This window comes from Balaenoptera borealis, assembly GCF_965194805.1.
Source record: "Balaenoptera borealis genome assembly, chromosome: 12".
Lineage (NCBI taxonomy): Eukaryota > Metazoa > Chordata > Mammalia > Artiodactyla > Balaenopteridae > Balaenoptera > Balaenoptera borealis.
The window spans coordinates 8,441,016-8,462,346 of record NC_138869.1 but is presented as its reverse complement, the minus strand read 5'-3'; the positions used below and the strand labels follow the sequence as shown (position 1 = coordinate 8,462,346).

Genomic DNA, 21,331 nt, shown 5'->3' with positions numbered 1-21,331 from the left:
AGGGAGAGGGCGGCAGCCGCGGCGGGGAGGGCGGAATCCTGGAGCTGCTGCGCCCAGTGCCCGGCTCTGCTAGCACTTCCTGTGAGTCAGCCGAGAGGGGTCCAGGCAGAAGGACCACCCCTTCCCTTTCCACCAAATCATTAGCCTAGGATGCCGCCGTGGTGCCACCTGAGACTCCGGGGACTGACCTGATTGTGTGGGAGGAGGACCGGAGCGCTGGGGTCAGAAGGCATCTGCCTCCAGGAGAAACTGGCAACCGCGACGATTCCTCCCACCCGACCCCTCCCAGTGGAGGGGGTCCGCGGCAAAGACAACAACCCCTACTCAACCTCCGCCGCAGGTAATCTTGCTGGGCGAAACCGTGTGAACGAAGCCCTACTCCGAGAAGGAAACTCCTCCCCGCCGGCTCGGCAGCCGTCCGGCTTTGTCTAAGTAATTGGCCAAGCCTTTCCTCTTACTCACAGGGAGGGGTCCCGGCCGGCCTGGGGCAGGAATGTCAGGTGCAGAGACGCCTATTCCGAGGGTGACTTCAACTTCTTTAGAAAGTTAAACAAATTGAAACTGCCTCCTGAGATGCTTTCCCTCTCTCATTAGAACAATGTAACTTTAAAAAATCTACACACAAAAGGAACCGCTCAGACTGAATTAATGCAGGTAAAAAAGGTATGAAAAAATATCAATTTTGAGGGCAGTTCCAAAGATAAAAAAATATTTTGTTATCATTTACTAGTCTCTTCCTATCTATTTGATTCTGCTTCCAGACAGCAAATTTAAGGATAAAGCTTCATTTTAATGAAACTGTCCACTCTATATGCTCCTCTCCAAATTTTTCATTACTTCTGAATGAATTTAATAACTGACCAAGGCAGAACTTTTTGGCATATATTAATTTTTTCCTGCTCCAGTGACTCTCAATTCTCTGTGAGCATGACGACGTGTTAGGCTACATACAGCCTTTTTGAAGTGAACCTACTATATGCAGTTGTTGTGTTGAGTACTTAACATCTTTCATCCCACTGATTTCTCAAACAACCCTGTGAAATATGTATTAATATCCAACTCAGATAAGTAAAGCAGGGATCTTCTCTCTAAAATCTCAATATTATGAGTAAACCATATAGTGTTACTAAATTTTTTCTTCAGGTGAGAAAAATGAAAAATGAATTTGAAAAGATAGGTCTTGGGGCTTCCCTAGTGGCTCAGTGGTTAAGAATCTGCCTGCCAATGCAGGGGACATGGGTTCGAGCCCTGGTCCGTGAAGATCCCACATGCCATGGAGCAACTAAGCCTGTGCACCACAACTACTGAGCCTGCACTCGAGAGCCCATGAGCCGAAACTACTGAAGCCCGCACGGCTAGAGCCAGTGCTCTGCAACAAAGAGAAGCCACCACAATGAGAAGCCTACGCACCCCTATGCAGAGTAACCCCTGCTCACCGCAACTGGAGAAAGCCTGCGTGCAGCAACGAAGACCCAATGCAGCCAAAATTAAATAAATCAATAAATAAAATTTAAAAAAAAGATCTTTGAGCAATGGTTATTCTCAACTATGCCCATATCACACACTACTGTTTCCAATTATCACCAAATATGATGCACAAGTTTAAAAAATTCACCTAAAATATGACACACACATTTCACAGTACCTTAGGAAGAGAAAAGAGGTACCAAATTCAAACAAAGAGCAGGATGCCAAGTCGCCAAAAAATTACTCTAACCAAAACGCATATATGAAATTTTTATTCCAAAAAACTTTAAATGGAAAAGAATTGCACATATTTAACTAAACTTTGTGAAATTCCAAAGCTTACAAAAACTATTAGATGAACAGGTCTGAATGAATGTGAAGACTCCTTCATATCTGGGTTCAGAGTATGCAATGTAACCTAACAGTTAAACTAACTGATTGAAATTTAATTCGAAGTGGAAAGTAGGTTGATAGAGAACTTGAATTCTGTGTGTTTTCTTTTTAATGGTAAGAGTACCAGTACCTCTGTTTTTCTCCTACAAAGAAAGAAACCAAGTATTCAGAACACTTCTCCTGGGAATGCAGAAGAATTAATGAGATGCTTTCGGCTTGCATGATCTTAGTTCCCCAACCAGGGACTGAACCCACACCCTTGGCAGTGAAAGCGTGGAGTCCTAACCACTGGACTGCCAGGGAATTCCCAAGACATAGTGTCTTTAAACATAAACATGAGGTGTTTCTAATACAAGCAACCAGAATCCCAGATCATTGCTGTAAGATTCTTTCTAACCCTACCCCCACCAAAAAAAAAAAAAAAAAAAAAAGGAAAGAGGAAAAGGAATTAGAAAAAAATGTCAGAAGTCTACAGACTCAAGTACTCATTAAATATCAATCATAACTGAACAGGGTATAAATCCTCAAAGTGCCAGATACACATAAGAAGACTTAAAAGGATGGTGTCTTCATTCTAGGAGGAACCTACTCAGTTTTTGCCTATTAAAATAAAGATAAAACTCGAATTGTTTAAATGCAATAAAGCCTGTTACAAGTAATTCAAACACATGAATCCAATTCATTCCTTGATAAAACAAAAAACTGAAAAGATACTCAATAAATTGAGCTGTTAGGGGAAAGATTAGAATCTCTAAATTTTATCTATTTTGAGGAGTCTGGCATCTTTTTGGATGAGAATAGCAGACCAAGATCAAAGGTTACAAAATAATAACAGGAAACATAAAAATGCATAACCGAGAGAAAAATCAACAGCCCTGTAACATTCCCTATTACTCCAGGACCCAAATATACAATGCCAATTTCAGTAGTCTGTGACTAAAAATCCACATCTTCTTTTTTTTCTTAATAAATTTATTTATTTAATTTATTTATTTTTGGCTGCGTTGGGTCTTTGTTGGCTGCGTGCGGGCTTTCTCTAGTTGCGGCGAGCGGGGGCTACTCTTCGTTGTGGTGCACAGGCCTCATCGCGCTGGCTTCTCTTGTTATGGAGCACGGGCTCTGGGCACATGGGCTCCAGTAGTTGTGGCACACGGGCTTAGCTGTTCCGCAGCATGTGGGATCTTCCCGGACCAGGGCTCGAACCTGTGTCCCCTGCACTGGCAGGCAGATTCCCAATCACTGCGCCACCAGGGAAGCCCCACATCTTCTTACACTCTATGCAGAAGCAGATAAGAACTGTCCATAGTGTTCTTCATACTTTTTGCATCATGTACTCTTTGTGAATCTGTTAAAACCTATGGACTCAGTCACTGGAGTGACATACAGGAAATGCATGAATGGACATACTCATGGACATACTCAGTGTTTTTGATACCATTCCAAATGGTTCATGGATTCCACTAAAGCTTGTTGATAGACGCTGTATTAAGAACTCTTGGAAAAGGGAACCCTCATACACTGTCTGTGGGAATGTAAATTTGTGCAGCCACTGTGGAAAACAGTATGGAAGTTTCTCAAAAGACTAAAGTAAGTAATAATAATAAATAATAGCTACCATGTAAAAAAAAACTAAAAAAAGAACTACCATATGACCCAGCAATTCCACTCCTGGGTATATACCCAAAAAAACCCAAAAAACACTAATTGGAAAAGATATATGCACCCCAATGTTCATAGCAGCATTATCTACAATTCCCAAGATACAGAAGCAACCTAAGTGTCCATCAACAGAAGAATGGATAAAGAAGATGAGGCAAATATATATATCTCATTCTTTTTTACGGCTGAGTAGTATTATATATAATGGAAAACTACTCAGCCGTAAAAAAGAATGAAATCTTGCCATTTACAGCAACATGGATGGACCCAGCGGCTATTAATGCTAAGTGAAATAATTCAGAGAAAGACAAATACTGTATGATATCACTTATATTTAGAATCTAAAAAAATACAACAAACTAGTGAATATAACAAAAAAGAAGCAGACTCACAGATATAGAGAACAAACTAGTGGTTACCAGTGGGGAGAGGGAAGGGGTGAAGGGCAATATAGGGGTAGATATTTTATAATAACTATAAATGGAGTATAACCTTTAAAAATTGTGAATCACTACATTATACACCTGTGACTTGTGTAATATTACTGTACATCAAGTATACTTCAATAGAAAAAAAAAAAAAGAACCCTTGTTACTATCATGACTGAAAAAGAGGTGATCATCATCAATCACTAAGCCATCTTGTTTTCTGCTTTCCCCCATAGGTAACAGTTCTTAGTAAAACTGGGAAACAGAAAGAAAAAAAAAAGCCTGTTCCTTACATTTTCCTTACTGTATGTCATAAGATAATCTACTTCCAAAGCCACAAATGGTCTTTATAAAATGGTCTTTTATTTTCTTTTAACTTTTCTTCATTACCATTATAGAAAAAAAAAAGAAAATTACTTTATTCTCCTTGTTTTATCCATCATATACAACTCCACACTGAGCATAATATTAAAACTTATTGAACTGTATGTTTTCCTGCACATGTATAAACATATTCATGTCTGTTTGTTTGACAAAACTAGGACTGTACTGTTACTACTGAAAAAAAAATTCAGAAACACCTTGGATGAAAACTTATGAAATTTAAGTAATTATCCCAATTTAGCTGGTTTCTATATTCAAAACACGTGTCCCTCCCTTTACACCAGCTTAATTCTTAAAATTCCCTGTAAACACATTTTAAAAATAAACTGATATTAAAGTTTTGTATTTACTATTGAACATCATGTATTATAAGTTACACTTTTACAGAGAAGGAAACTAAAGTTCAAAGAGATTTTCAAACTTGCCCCAAATCACAAAATTGGTATTAGAATTGGGACTAGAACCCCAAATACCCAGATTTCACTACACTGCTTTTCCCATTATTACATCATGCTTCCTCCTATTGGGTTAACCCAAAAAGTTCATTCGGTTTTTTCCGTAAGATGGCTCTAGTAGCACTTAGTTGGCTCTAACTTCATTCGAAACAATTTTGTTAGATTGTATTGTGACAGCTGTCACATCAGCATGCATTAAAAAAAAAAACAACTCATCAAAATTGGTGAATTTTTGTGTAGCCATTTTAATACTGAAGATGGAAGAAAAAAAAGCAACATTTTCGGCATATTATGCTTTATTATTTCAAGAAAGGTAAAACCTCAACTGAAACACACAAAAAAAGATTTGTGCAGTGTATGGAGAAGGTGCTGTGACTGACTGAATGTGTCAAGAGTGGTTTCTGAAGTTTCATGCTGGAGATTTTCTCGCTGGACAATACTCCATGGTCAGGTAGACCAGTTGAAGTTGACAGCAATCAAATCGAGACATTAATTGAGATCAACATCATACCACAGGGGAGATAGCCGACATACTCAAAATATCCAAATCAAGTGCTGAAAATCATTTGCACCAGCTTGATTATGTAAATCGATTTGACGTTTGGGTTCCATATAAGTGAAAAAAACCTCCTTGATGGTTATTTCCGCATGTGATTCTCTACTGAAACGTAACGAAAACGTTTCATTTTTAAAACAAATTGGGACAGGCAATGAAAAGTGGATATTGTACAATAATGTGGGACGGAAGAGATCGTGGGGCAAGTGAAATGAACCACCACAAACCACACCAAAGGCCGGTCTTCATCCAAAGAAGGTGATGTTGTATATATGGTGGGATTGGAAGGGAGTCCTCTATTATGAGCTCCTTCCGGAAAACCAAATGATTAATTCCAGCAAGTACTGCTCCCAATTAGACCAAATGAAAGCAGCACTCCACAAAACGCATCCGGAATTAGTCAACAGAAAACTCATAATCTTCCATCAGGGTAACGCAAGACCGCATGTTTCTTTGATGACCAGGCAAAAACTGTTATAGCTTGGCTGGGAAGTTCTGATTCATCCGTCACATTCACCAGACATTGCACCTTTGGATTTCCATTTATTTTGTTTTTTACAAAATTCTCTTAATGGAAAAAATTTCAATTCCCTGAAAGACTGTAAAAGGCACCTGGAACAGTTCTTTGCTCAAAACGATAAAAAGTTTTGGTAAGACGGAATTATGAAGTTCCCTGAGAAATGGCAGAAGGTAGTGGAACAAAATGGTAAATACGTTGTGTGATAAAGTTCTTGTGCTATAATACAGGGACAGTGGTGGCACAAAGGAGGGAAAGATGAACTTTCTGTGGGACAAGAAAAAATCTTGAAGTTGGAGTCTTTAAGGCTGGATAGAAATTCTGCAAATGGACAAAAAAGGGGAAGGGCACTCCAGGGAGTACAAAAAACACAAGTTAAAGACACAGAGGCGCAAATCAAGTGATAAGTAAAATTTAGTTTTTCCACACTAACAAGGCAACATGTTGTAAGCCTGAATATTTTTCAGAATATTTTTTCTTTGTGGAATGGGAATGTAGGTTATAAAAAAATTCATTTATTCTTTCTTTCTAAATTGCACATGTTTGTTAACTATTTTGCTATAAACTGCCCAAACGGGTATAGCCCATCATTAACGAATAATAATGTGATAGGTTCTTTCTTTACAGAAGTTACGATTGTTTCAGTTATTGTCTGTCTTTAAAGCAAAGAGAGAGAAAAATCTACTTTCAAAAAGTTTAGTAAATAACATCTCCAGTTTCAGGATTCCCTATGGCAATTCAGGCCCCTTGAATGATATGAGCATTCTGTCTTGCAGAAATAAATTTCTTTTGGGAATCCCACAATAGATAACAATAAGATACCATATTTTATCTACCCAAGAACAGATTAAGTAACTTGTGAAGTTATTTACAAAAGTCCAAGCCACTGTCAATATAAATAACCTGAAAGTAGTATAATTTATTAAGTAGTAAGATGTTAAAAGATATTGATGATTAAAAAAATTTGAACACCTGGGCTTCCCTGGTGGTACAGTGGTTAAGAATCCGCCTGCCAATGCAGGGGACACGGGTTCGAGCCCTGGTCCGGTAAGATCCCACATGCCGCGGAGCAACTAAGCCTGTGCGCCACAACTACTGACCCTGCGCTCTAGAGCCCGCGAGCCACAACTGCTGAAGCCCACACGCCTAGAGCCTGTGCTCCGCAACAAGAGAAGCCACCGCAATAAGTCCGTGCACCGCAACGAAGAGTAGCCCCCGCTCTCCGCACCTAGAGAAAAGCCAGCGTGAAGCAATGAAGACCTACCACAGCCAAAAATAAAATAAATTAAAAAAAATTTTTTTGAACACCTAATTGTATTCAATTCCATAACTCATTGTAATGGCTGATTTAAACAGCAGCCAACCATATCAAATTAACATTTTTATTTTGATGAACTGGACACGGCTCTTTTAAATATGCTAAATTAAGGCTGCCTCCTTTTATTACATCAGCAATGTTTTAGAATTTGCGTTTATTTCTCCCCCCAGAAACCCATGCTGTGCATCACCTGCACTGAATGCATACAAGGGGGAGAAAAGTAAAGGGAGAAGAGAGGGAGGGAGGAAGAGTTTATAATGTGCCTACTAAGTACCAAACAACCAACATGATTATTGTTTGCTACGATGCAAAGAACACCCAGCAAGATTATGTATTTGAAATACTTAAACACTATAAAATCAAGTTCTTAAAACGGTTTACAAGGTGTTTCCTGTGCTGGTCCCTGCTTTCCCTCTCCAGACATCTCACATTACTTTCAACTTAACTCCAAATCTCAGCTTAGACTTCTGCTCCTTCAGGAAAACCTTCTCTATCAACCCTCAACGACCTCTTTCTCCACCTTACTAACTGATTCTTCCTTAATACACTGTAATTTCCTTGTCTGCATCCCCTTCATCAAAACATAAGCTCCTTAGGGCAGGGATCCTGGCACCTACTAGGCCAAATATTTATTAAATATTTACTGAATGAATGGCTTAAAAATATAATGACTCTATAAAACTTTAAAAGTTTCTAAGACATTCTGGATTTCCCTCTCTCTCCCTCAACCATCTCCCTTACCCATAAACTCCCTGATTTTTCCACCTAATTCTACTCGTTCTTCTATTCCACTTTGTGAAAATTAATTTTATTAACTATTTGTCAATTACTTATCTCCCACTTATGATTCTTTATAATTTAACATTTTCCAATAAAATGTTTCCTGTAAAAATTCAGAAAATACAGTAAAATATAAAGAAAATTTGTTAATAATCTCACCATACAGAAGTAACCACTAATTGTGTTTAGATAAATTTTCATCTGGGCCTTTTCTTTATTTTTAATTATACAAGTAATTTATAAATGCTTAATTGTTGTAACCACTGTTATCAGTTTAACCTTCCTTTAGTATGAATTTATATATTATTTACTTATAAAAGTACACAGTATTATTTGTAGGTTTGTTTTTAGCTTGGTTTGTTTTTTAACCCAACTAATATCATACCATACATATTATTTGAAACCTCCTTTGCTGTGGTCTGAATGTTTGTGTCCACCCAAAATTCTTATGTTGAAATCCTAAAACCCAGTGTGATACTATTAGGAGGTAGGGCCTTTGAGAGGTGCTACAGTCGCCATGTGGGACTAGTGCTCTTATAAAAGACACCCCAGAGCTCCCTAGTCCCTTCCAACATGTGAGGATACAAAAAGAAGTCTGAGACCCAGAAAAGGGCCCTCACCCAACCACACTGGCACCCAGATCTCGAATGTCTAGCCTCTGGAACTGTGAGAAATAAATTATTGTGTTTATAAACGTCTCAGTCTGTGGTACTTGGTTACAGCAACGCAAATAAGCTAAGATATCTGTTTTTAAAAACTCAATTAACTTAGAAAATTTTGTCAGTACATATGGATCTCCACTATCTAATTGCTACACAGCATTCCACAGTATAGACAGAACAGTTTATTTATCCATCCTCTTTTTAAATTAATTAATTAATGGCTGCGTTGGGTCTTTGTTGCTGCGGGTAGGCTTTCTCTAGTTGTGGCGAGCAGGGGCTACTCTTCGTTGCGGTGCGAGGGCTTCTCATTGCAGTGGCTTCTCTTGTTGCAGAGCATGGGCTCTAGGCGCGCGGGCTCAGTAGTTGTGGCACACGGACTTAGTTGCTCTGCGGCATGTGAGATCTTCCCGGACCAGGGCTCAAACCCATGTCCCCTGTATTGGCAGGTGGATTCTTAACCACTGCGCCACCAGAGAAGCCCTATCCATTTTCTTATGACCATTTAGATTATTTCTACATTTCTGCTAGTACAAACATACTGCCTATACATGCCTGCTTTGGGATGTGTGATTTTTTTTTTTCCCTCCAGGATAGACACTAAGATAAGATCCTACCTACTGAAGGTCCATTTTTTTGGAAGCCATTCCTGTTCACTTCAGTTCACTGTCACTTCTGCTTCTGCATAGCTCACAGTGATAGTTCTTGTACTTTTATATTTGGTATGCAGATCTTGTACTGTTAGTTTTTTCTGCATTAAGGTTGTCTTTCATCAAATTAAAAATGAGCACCTTGAAGGATTACATCTCATACTTTCTGTATCCCAGTTGCATAGTACCTTACACATAGTAGACATTCAATTAAATATTTGTCAAATGCCCTGAAAACCATAAAAGAAAACATGGTCTTATCTGATAGGATTACCTTATTTCTTTATTCCAAAATAAAACATTTCATAGGATATCACTGCTTTAGATTTCATCTTCTCCATTTACAGACATGAACCTCACAAAGAACAAATCACCTTACTCAAGTCCAAAATATTACATCTTTGATTCCCTTTTACCTACATGTCTTATAAAGAGACACATTATCTGGCAGAATTTATACTTCAAAAAATGATACTAGGGAGAGTGATGTCAGCAAAATGGCAGACTAGGAAAATACAGGCCCTCCTTCCCCTACGGAGACACTGAGTTAACAACAAAAGACAGACCAGAATATCACTGCAAAAACTCTAGAGAACAGTTAAGAAGCTATAGCAGCTGGGCTACTGTAAACCCAACACAAGATTCCAATGAAAGGGGTAGGAAAATTTGTGATGTTTGGCATCCCATTCATGCCACTTCCCCTGCAGAGCACAGTGTGGAGCAACCAGGAAGAAACCCCTCATGCCAGGCTCTTCCCTTGGGAACACAAACAAAACAGACAATACATCCAATTCTGGCTTGTCTGGGAACTGCCTGAGGGACTGGCTTCTGTCTTAGGCAACTCAGAGCCCTAAGAGAATAGGAACCAGAGTTGCAAGACACTGTAAACAAGATGCAAAAAGCACCTTACAACTGCAGTTCTGTAGGCAAATCCCAGGGGGAGCTAAGATCAGAAAAGGCTTGAGAGGTCCTAGAAGGAATCCAGTATGCAAAGGCAGGGGGTAGGTGATTGTTTTTTTCAAATGCCCAAGCAAAAAACCACAAAGCATATAAAGAAACAGGGAGGTAGGGCCTAATTAAAGGAACAAAATTAAACTCCAGAAACCGACTCTAAAGAAAAAGATCTATGACTTGCCTGACAAAGAATTTTAAATAACTGTCGTAACAGTCACTTCAATACATGGTATTGGAAAAACTGGACAGTCACATGCAAAAGAATAAAACGGGACCACTAACACAAAAATTAACCCAAAATGGATTAAAGACTTGAATGTAAGACCTGAAACCATAAAACACCTAGAAGAAAACATAAGCAGTAAGCTCCATGACATCAGTCTTGGCAATGATTTTTTGGATTTGACACCAAAAGCAAAGGCAACAAAAGTAAAAATAAGCAAGTGGGAATACATCAAACTAATAAGCTTCTGCAAAGCAAAGGAGACCATCAACAAAATGAAAAGACAACCTACTGAATGGGAGAAAATATTTGTAAGTCATATATCTGAAAACGGCTTAATATCCAAAATATATAAAGAACTCATACAACTCAACAACAGAAAATCAAACTGATGAAAAAATGGGCAAAGGATGTGAACTGACATTTCTCCAAAGATGACAAAAGACAGCCAACAAGCATATGAAAAGATGCTCAACATCACTAATCATCAGGGAAATGCAAATCAAAACCACAATGAGATATTGCTTCATACCTGTTAGGATGGCAACTAACAACAACAACAAAAAAAACAGAAAACAAGCGTTCGCAAGGACGCGGAGAAATTGGAACCCTTGCATACTGATGTAAAATACAAAACAGTGCAACTGCTGTGGAAAAGTGGTATGGCAGTTCCTCAAAAAATTAAAAATAGAATTAACATATGATCCAGCAATCCCACTTCTGGGTATATATGCAAACGAATTGAAAGCAGGGTCTCAAAACGGTATTTGTACACCCATGTTTATAGCAGCACTATTCACAATAGCCAAGAGGTGGAAGCAAACCAAATATCCAACAGATAAATGGATAAACAAAATGTGGTCTATACACACAAGGGAATAATATTCAGTTTTTAAAAGGAAGAAAATCCTGTAACATGCTACAAGATGGATGAACCTTGAGGACATTATATTAAGTGAAATAAGCCAGTCAGAAAAAGACAAATACTGTATGATTCCACTTATATGAGGTACCTAGAGTAGTCAAATTCAAACACAAAGTAGAATTGTGGATACCAGTGGCTGAGGGGAGGGAAGAAAGGAAGAGTTTTTAAATGGGTATAGATTTTCAGATTTGCAAGATGAAATGGTTTGGAGATCTATTTCACAACAAAGTGAATATATTTAACACTACTAAATTGTACAGTTAAATAGTAAATTTTGTTATGTGCTTTTACCACAAATTTTTTAAAGTTACACTAATTGTATTTCTATTTCCAAGTATGCTCTTTGATTCAGCACTTTTGTTTCCTTAAACGTCTCTCCTTTTCTTACATTTAGGCATGAAGATCAACCAAAAGATGTCTTTTTCCAGAAAAATGGAATATTCTCTAAATAACAGGACATTCTCTCCAGATAGAAATGAAGCCTTTTGACAATAACACATCACTGCAGGGCTTTAAAGACCTAATACCAAAAAAAAAAAAAAAAAAAAGGCTTACTAACAAGAATCCAGCTTCTCCTTTCTGATTTGTTCCTTATAGTACCTTATTACTCATAATCGCACAATGTTAAAAAAGAATTCTTTGAAACATAACTTCTTTAGTCCTCATCTAAATTCTATTTCTCATGCATGGCATGTTTTAAAGGACAATAATTACATTAAAAGTAACTACAACACTAAATGAAATAATTATAATTGTGAGGCTTTGTTCTCTCAGGTGGTACCCCACACAATCGTTTACAATGCCCAGAGCATGTGCTAAAATGAACATAACCACAGTCGGAGAGACAAAGCAACAACAACTCTTCCCTCACAGACTAAAGAAACATCTCTAGCAGTGAAAAATGACAACACTCGTGAAAAGAAAAGACCCAAACACCACACATGTATGGTCAGCAAACCAAGCAACAACAGAAGGTTGTTTAGGATTGTTATGTCTTTCTACTGAGAGGACCATTTTAGCATTATGAAATGTCATTCTTTATCTTTAGCAATACTTCCTGCCTTAATGTCTAACCCATCTGATATTAACAAAGCTTTAACAACAGCTTTCTTTTGGTTAGTGTTTGCATGGTCTTTTTTCTGTCTTTTTACTTCCATCTTGCTATTTGTTTTAAATTTGTCCCATGTGTTCTTTATTCCTTTATTCTTCTTTTCTATTCATCAAGTATTTATAATATTCCGTTTAATCTCTTCTATTAGTTTTTTATGCATTTTTGTGTTATCCTTTTAGTGGTAACCCTGTAAATTATAGGGTTACAGTCTACCTCAACCACCTTCCAAACAAACCAATCCTCCCCCCAGTCCTTTTTGCTATTGTTGTTGTATATTTTATCTCTACAATGTTTTAAACCTCACTGACAGTCGTATTATCATTTTAAAGTTCAACTTTTAACTAACTTAAGGAAATAACACATAAAGGCTGTATACAGAATAAACAAAATTAAGTGATACTATTCCAGCTAAATTGATATTTGCTGAAATCCTCTACAGATTTGTAGCCTGGCAGCCAGGTACTCAGGGAGTGTGTGTTAGTGTCCAAATTCACAGGCATTGTGTATCTAATTGGCACTCCATGGAATTTATAGCCTCCAGCCTCAGGAGTGTGGAGCTTTTAGAACACCATAGGAACCCTGATGCAACTCTTGGACGTACAGTTATACTGAATAGGGACCTCAACTCTTCCTCTTACTTAGCCTGACATTATCATTTTATCTCATCCTTTCTTCCTACTGGAATATTTCCAAAAATGCTATAGAACAAATTCCTACATTGGACAAAAAGGACTGTTAACTAAACTATTAAGATCTTTTAACTTTATTATGTTGAATCACATAAAATTACCATTTTTATAGGCTACAACTGCTCAACTATTGGCAATTTCATATGGCTCAAAGTACTATTTAAGTATAAAACATAATAAAAACCACAGTTTGGTTAAACTTAATCTAGATTTCCTTCACCCAAATCAGGATTTGGAAAACCAAGCTTTAATATCCAAATTCAAATTTTAAAAAGATTATTCTGTCTATGACACTCTAGGTCAATGACACTCTAGGTCAATGAAGTTCATGTTTAGCTGTCCGGTAAAAAGAATCCGAGACAGACGATAACTACAAAATCGCTATAGGAATGCTATTTTTTTAGTGGCTACAGGAAGAAACAAATGGATCCTAGTCTTTTCTACTTTACAAGAGTGGCCCCCTATATTTCAAAAGGCTCTGTATGGGCTGAAAAATAGACTAACCTGGATCACAACCAGTAGAAATGAAATTTTTGCTGATTTCTACTTTGAGGACAAAGAAGACTTTAGAAGGCAAGTCTATATCAAAGTCCCTCACATTTCTGTTGTAATAAAAGCTTCCTTAGAGAGGAATCATGGATTAAACATGAAGAACTGAACATATTTATCTTGGCTTTCTACTAAAATTGAATAACAAAAGGCATATACCCAGAAAGGCACAGCAAACTTGAAAGGAGACAACAGTAGATAAGAGATGTCAATAAAACTCTCTGGGAGGTGAAAAAACGATGGTCCGGTAATAAATGACAGCTTTTGGGTTTTCTCCATTCAGATAAGTACTTGGCAGGGTAGTGGGTGGTGTGAGGAAACCAACAAGAAGCAAGCCTATTTATGCCAAAAGTATAGAAAGGTCAAGACTTAGAAGTATCAGGGGCTACTCAAAAACAAGGGCATTGGGTTGGGCCTGAAAACAGAAGGACTGGTTATAAGTATTTATAATGAACACTTAGATCAGCAGCTCATTCTGCTAACTCACAGGAAGGTGATCGGTCCAGAGGTTTATTTTCTGGGGAAGACTGAAACAAGGGACGAGAAGGATTCTAAACTGAGAGACTCTAGACACAGCTGAGGGCTGGAATGAGGTACCATTCTAAGGACATAAGGATTAAACTGATAAATGAGAATTTTAGTCCTCTTCCTCCCAGTGGAAGGCACTAAGCCACAAGGCAGCCAGGCTATTACCACCACCATCATTCATCCACCAGCAAATGCAAAAGTTTGAATAATCTCTCTTGAAAAGGTGACTGTAGAACTGAAGACAAGACCTACAGATACTGACAAGTGGAGGGGTCTGCAATAAAATGTGTCTCTGCCTAATTACTCTATAGTAAAAAACCATCAACCTACAAGCCTTTCACAAAGGAGAGCTTCCCACAGCATTTTAATGCCTCCCTCAAATATGAAGACAAAGCCATGGCAAGAAAGATACTTGAGAAAAGCCTGTAACAAAAAAGACAGAGACTAAAACACCCAGGAAAAAAGAAAAAGGGAAAGAAACTCTGAAGAGACAGAGACTATATAGGAAGCAAAAACAAAAAACAAAAAATCCTTCGACACAAAAGAAAACATAACCTATAAGAACAGGTTATTAGGGGCTTCCCTGGTGGCGCAGTGGTTGAGAGTCTGCCTGCCAATGCAGGGGACATGGGTTCGCGCCCTGGTCTGGGAGGATCCCACATGCCGCGGAGCGACTGGGCCCATGAGCCACAATTACTGAGCCTGCGCGTCTGGAGCCTGTGCTCCGCAACGAGAGAGGCCGCGACGGTGAGAGGCCCGCGCACCGCGATGAAGAGTGGCCCCCACTTGCCGCAACTGGAGAAAGCCCTCGCACAGAAGCGAAGACCCAACACAGCCATAAATAAATAAATAAATAAAATCCTCTACCCATAAATTGTTTGTGGATTTAAAAAAAAAAAAAAAAGAATAGGTTATTATAAATAAGTTTTCATAGAAGAGAAAAATCACTTCAAAAATTTAAAACATGATAGAAATAAAATATTTTAATGGAAGTACTGGAAAATAAGTTTTAAGGAAATTTCCCAGAAGTCAGGATAAAAAAGAGTCAGAAAGTGAGAGGATTAACCAAGATGGCGGAGTAGAAGGACGTGCTTTCACTCCCTCTTGTGAGAGCACCAGAATCACAACTGGCTGCTGGACAATCATTGACAGGAAGACCCTGGACTTCACCAAGGAGGATACCCCACGTCCAAGGACAGAGGAGAAGCCACAGTGAGACGGTAGGAGGGGCGCAATCAGAGTAAAATCAAATCCCATAACTGCTGGGTGGGTGACTCACAGACTGGCAAACACTTATACCACAGAAGTCCACCCACTGGAGTGAAGGTTCTGAGCCCCATGTCAGGCTTCCCAACCTGGGGGTCCGGCAACGGGAGGAGGAATTCATAGAGAATCAGACTTTGAAGCCTAGTGGGAATTGATTGCAGGACTTCGACAGGACTGGGGGAAACAGAGACCCCACTCTTGGAGGGCACACACAAAGTAATGTGTGCATCGGGACCCAGGGGAAGGAGCAGTGACCCCAGGGGAGACTGAACCAGACCTACCTGCTGGTGTTGGGGGGTCTCCTGCAGAGGCGGGTGGTGGCTCTGTTTCACCGTGGGGACAAGGACACTGGCAGCGGAGGTTCTGGGAAGTGCTCCTTGGCGTGAGCCCTCCCATAGTCTGCCATTAACCCCACCAAAGAGCCCAGGTAGGCTCCAGTGTTGGGTTGCCTCAGGCAAAACAACCAACAGGGAGGGAACCCAGCCCCACCCATCAACAGTCAAGTGGATTAAAGTTTTACTGAGCTCTGACCGCCACAGCAACAGTCAGATCTACCCACCACCAGAGCCTCCCATCAAGCCTCTTAGATAGCCTCAACCACCAGAGGGCAGACAGCAGAAGCAAGAAAAACTACAATCCTGCAGCCTGTGGACCAAAAACCACAGTTACAGAAAGACAGACAAGATGAAAAGGCAGAGGGCTATGTACCAGATGAAGGAACAAGATAAAACCCCAGAAAAACAACTAAATGAAGTGGAGATAGGCAACCTTCCAGAAAAAGAATTCAGAATAATGATAGTGAAGATGATCCAGGACCTCGGAATAAGAATGGAGGCAAAGACTGAGAAGATGCAAGAAATGATTAACAAAGACCTAGAAGAATTAAAGAACAAACAAACAGAGATGACCAATACAATAACTGAAATGAAAACTACACTAGAAGGAATCAATAGCAGAATAACTGAGGCAGAAGAACGGATAAGTGATCTGGAAGACAGAATGGTGGAATTCACTGCTGCAGAACAGACTAAAGAAAAAAGAATGAAAAGAAATGAAGACAGCCTAAGAGACCTCTGGGACAACATTAAACACAACAACATTCGCATTATAGGGGTCCCAGAAGGAGAAGAGAGAGAGAAAGGACCAGAGAAAATATTTGAAGAGATTATAGTCGAAAACTTTCCTAACATGGGAAAGGAAATAGCCACCCAAGTCCAGGAAGCGCAGAGAGTCCCATACAGGATAAACCCAAGGAGAAACATGCCGAGACACATAGTAATCAAAGTGGCAAAAATTAAAAACAAAGAAAAATTATTGAAAGCAGCAAGGGAAAAACGACAAATAACATACAAGGGAACTCCCATAAGGTTAACAGCTGATTTCTCAGCAGAAACTCTGCAAGCCAGAAGGGAGTGGCATGATATACTTAAAGTGATGAAAGGGAAGAACCTACAACCAAGATTACTCTACCCGGCAAGGATCTCATTCAGATTCGATGGAGAAATCAAAAGCTTTACAGACAAGCAAAAGCTAAGAGAATTCAGCACCACCAAACCAGCTCTACAACAAACGCTAAAGGAACTTCTCTAAGTGGGAAACACAAGAGAAGAAAAGGACCTACAAAAACAAACCCAAAACAATTAAGAAAATGGTCATAGGAACATACATATCGATAATTACCTTAAACGTGAATGGATTAAATGCCCCAACCAAAAGACATAGACTGGCTGAATGGATACAAAAACAAGACCCATCTATATGCTGTCTACAAGAGACCCACTTTAGACCTAAGGACACATACAGACTGAAAGTGAGGGGATGGAAAAAGATATTCCATGCAAATGGAAATCAAAAGAAAGCTGGAGTAGCTATACTCATATCAGATAAAATAGACTTTAAAATAAAGAATGTTACAAGAGACAAGGAAGGACACTACATAATGATCAAGGGATCAATCCAAGAAGAAGATATAACAATTATAAATATATATGCACCCAACATAGGAGCACCTCAATACATAAGGCAACTGCTAACAGCTATAAAAGAGGAAATCGACAGTAACACAATAATAGTGGGGGACTTTAACACCTCACTTACACCAATGGACAGATCATCCAAAATGAAAATAAATAAGGAAACAGAAGCTTTAAATGACACAATAGACCAGATAGATTTAATTGATATATATAGGACATTCCATCCAAAAACAGCAGATTACACGTTCTTCTCAAGTGCGCACAGAACATTCTCCAGGATAGATCACATCTTGGGTCACAAATCAAGCCTCAGTAAATTTAAGAAAATTGAAATCATATCAAGCATCTTTTCTGACCACAATGCTATGAGATTAGAAATGAATTACAGGGAAAAATAACGTAAAAAAGACAAACACATGGAGGCTAAACAATACGTTACTAAATAACCAAGAGATCACTGAAGAAATCAAAGAGGAAATCAAAAAATACCTAGAGACAAATGACAATGAACACACGACGACCCAAAACCTATGGGATGCAGCAAAAGCAGCTCTAAGAGGGAAGTTTATAGCTATACAAGCCTACCTAAAGAAACAAGAAAAATCTCAAGTAAACCATCTAACCTTACACCTAAAGAAACTAGAGAAAGAAGAACAAACAAAACCCAAAGTTAGCAGAAGGAAAGAAATCATAAAGATCAGAGCAGAAATAAATGAAATAGAAACAAAGAAAACAATAGCAAAGATCAATAAAACTAACAGCTGGTTCTTTGAGAAGATAAACAAAATTGATAAGCCATTAGCCAGACTCATCAAGAAAAAGAGGGAGAGGACTCAAATCAATAAAATTAGAAATGAAAAAGGAGAAGTTACAACAGACACCGCAGAAATACAAAGCATCCTAAGAGACTACTACAAGCAACTCTATGCCAATAAAATGGACAACCTGGAAGAAATGGACAAATTTTTAGAAAGGTATAAACTTCCAAGACTGAAGCAGGAAGAAACAGAAAATATGAACAGACCAATCACAAGTAATGAAATTGAAACTGTGATTAAAAGTCTTCCAACAAACAAAAGTCCAGGACCAGATGGCTTCACAGGTGAATTCTATCAAACATTTAGAGAAGAGCTAACACCTATCCTTCTCAAACTCTTCCAAAAAATTGCAGAGGAAGGAACACTCTCAAACTCATTCTATGAGGCCACCATCACCCTGATACCAAAACCAGACAAAGACACTACAAAAAAAGAAAATTACAGACCAATATCACTGATGAATATAGATGCAGAAATCCTCAACAAAATACTAGCAAACAGAATCCAACAACACATTAAAAGGATCATACACCACGATCAAGTGGGATTTATCCCAGGGATGCAAGGATTCTTCAATATACGCAAATCAATCAATGTGATACACCATATTAACTAATTGAAGAATAAAAACCATATGATCATCTCAATAGATGCAGAAAAAGCTTTTGACACAATTCAACACCCATTTATGATAAAAACTCTCCAGAAAGTGGGCACAGAGGGAACCTACCTCAACATAATAAAGGCCATATATGACAAACCCACAGCAAACATCATTCTCAATGGTGAAAAACTGAAAGCATTTCCTCTAAGATCAGGAACGAGACAAGGATGTCCACTGTCACCACTATTATTCAACACAGTTCTGGAAGTCCTAGCCACGGCAATCAGAGAAGAAAAAGAAATAAAAGGAATACAAATTGGAAAAGAAGAAGTAAAACTGTCACTGTTTGCGGATGACACGATACTATACATAGAGAATCCTAAAACTGCCACCAGAAAACTGCTAGAGCTAATTAATGAATATGGTAAAGTTGCAGGATACAAAATTAATGCACAGAAATCTCTTGCATTCCTATACACTAATGATGAAAAATCTGAAAGAGAAATTATGGAAACACTCCCATTTACCATTGCAACAAAAAGAATAAAATATCTAGGAATAAACCTACCTAGGGAGACAAATGACCTGTATGCAGAAAACTATAAGACACTGATGAAAGAAATTAAAGATGATACCAACAGATGGAGAGATATACCATGTTCTTGGATTGGAAGAATCAACATTGTGAAAATGAGTATACTACCCAAAGCAATCTATAGATTCAATGCAATCCCTATCAAATTACCAATGGCATTTTTTACGGAGCTAGAACAAATCATCTTAAAATTTGTATGGAGACACAAAAGACCCCGAATAGCCAAAGCAGTCTTGAGGCAAAAAAATGGAGCTGGAGGAATCAGACTCCCTGACTTCAGACTATACTACAAAGCTACAGTAATCAAGACAATATGGTACTGGCACAAAAACAGAAACATAGATCAATGGAACAAGATAGAAAGCCCAGAGATTAACCCACACACCTATGGTCAACTAATCTATGACAAAGGAGGCAAAGATATACAATGGAGAAAAGACAGTCTCTTCAATAAGTGGTGCTGGGAAAACTGGACAGCTACATGTAAAAGAATGAAATTAGAATACTCCCTAACACCATACACAAAAATAAACTCAAAATGGATTAGAGACCAAAATATAAGACTGGACACTATAAAACTCTTAGAGGAAAACATAGGAAGAACACTCTCTGACATAAATCACAGCAAGATCTTTTTTGATCCACCTCCTAGAGTAATGGAAATAAAAACAAAAATAAACAAGTGGGACCTAATGAAACTTCAAAGCTTTTGCACAGCAAAGGAAACCATAAACAAGACGAAAAGACAACCCTCAGAATGGGAGAAAATATTTGCAAATGAATCAATGGACAAAGGATTAATCTCCAAAATATATAAACAGCTCATTCAGCTCAATATTAAAGAAACAAACACCCCAATCCAAAAATGGGCAGAAGACCTAAATAGACATTTCTCCAAAGAAGACATACAGACGGCCACGAAGCACATGAAAAGATGCTCAACATCACTAATTATTAGAGAAATGCAAATCAAAACTACAATGAGGTATCACCTCACTCCTGTTAGAATGGGCATCATCAGAAAATCTACAAACAACAAATGCTGGAGAGGGTGTGGAGAAAAGGGAACCCTCTTGCACTGTTGGTGGGAATGTAAATTGATACAGCCACTATGGAGAACAATATGGAGGTTCCTTAAAAAACTAAAAATAGAATTACCATATGACCCAGCAATCCCACTACTGGGCATATACCCAGAGAAAACCGTAATTCAAAAAGACACATGCACCCGAATGTTCATTGCAGCACTATTTACAATAGCCAAGTCATGGAAGCAACCTAAATGCCCATCAACAGACGAACGGATTAAGAAGTTGTGGTACATATATACAATGGAATATTACTCAGCCATAAAAGGGAACGAAATTGAGTCATTTGTTGAGACGTGGATGGATCTAGAGACTGTCATACAGAGTGAAGTAAGTCAGAAAGAGAAAAACAAATATCGTATATTAATGCATGTATGTGGAATCTAGAAAAATGGTACAGATGAGCCGGTTTGCAGGGCAGAAGTTGAGACACAGATGTAGAGAATGGACATATGGACACCAAGGGGGGAAAACTGCGGTGGGGTGGGGATGGTGGTTTGCTGAATTGGGCGATTGGGATTGACATGTATACACTGATGTGTATAAAATTGATGCCTAATAAGAACCTGCAGTATAAAACAACAAACAAACAAAACAACTAATACTAAACTTTCATTGGGTTATTTGTATGGAAATATGTTAATATAAATGTTTCAGACATTACATGAAATTTCTAAAAATCTTATATTTGTATTTGTATGGAAATATGTATGGAAATATGTTAATATAAATGTTTCAG

The 21,331-nt window shown here is 38.4% G+C and overlaps 1 protein-coding gene and 2 long non-coding RNA genes across 5 annotated transcripts in view; 2 read left to right on the top strand and 1 right to left on the bottom strand.

Annotated features, from left to right (window-relative positions):
- Nucleotides 1-21,331, bottom strand: part of TMCC1 (transmembrane and coiled-coil domain family 1) — a 220,971-nt gene that overhangs the window by 99,928 nt on the left and 99,712 nt on the right. The gene's annotated exons all lie outside the window — the stretch shown is intronic.
- Nucleotides 1-21,331, top strand: part of LOC309607322 — a 169,515-nt gene that overhangs the window by 144,706 nt on the left and 3,478 nt on the right. The gene's annotated exons all lie outside the window — the stretch shown is intronic.
- LOC309607318 lies at nucleotides 201-1,520 on the top strand. The gene is made up of 2 exons (XR_014232364.1): nucleotides 201-340; nucleotides 1,144-1,520. It is a non-coding gene; the product is annotated as an uncharacterized lncRNA (long non-coding RNA).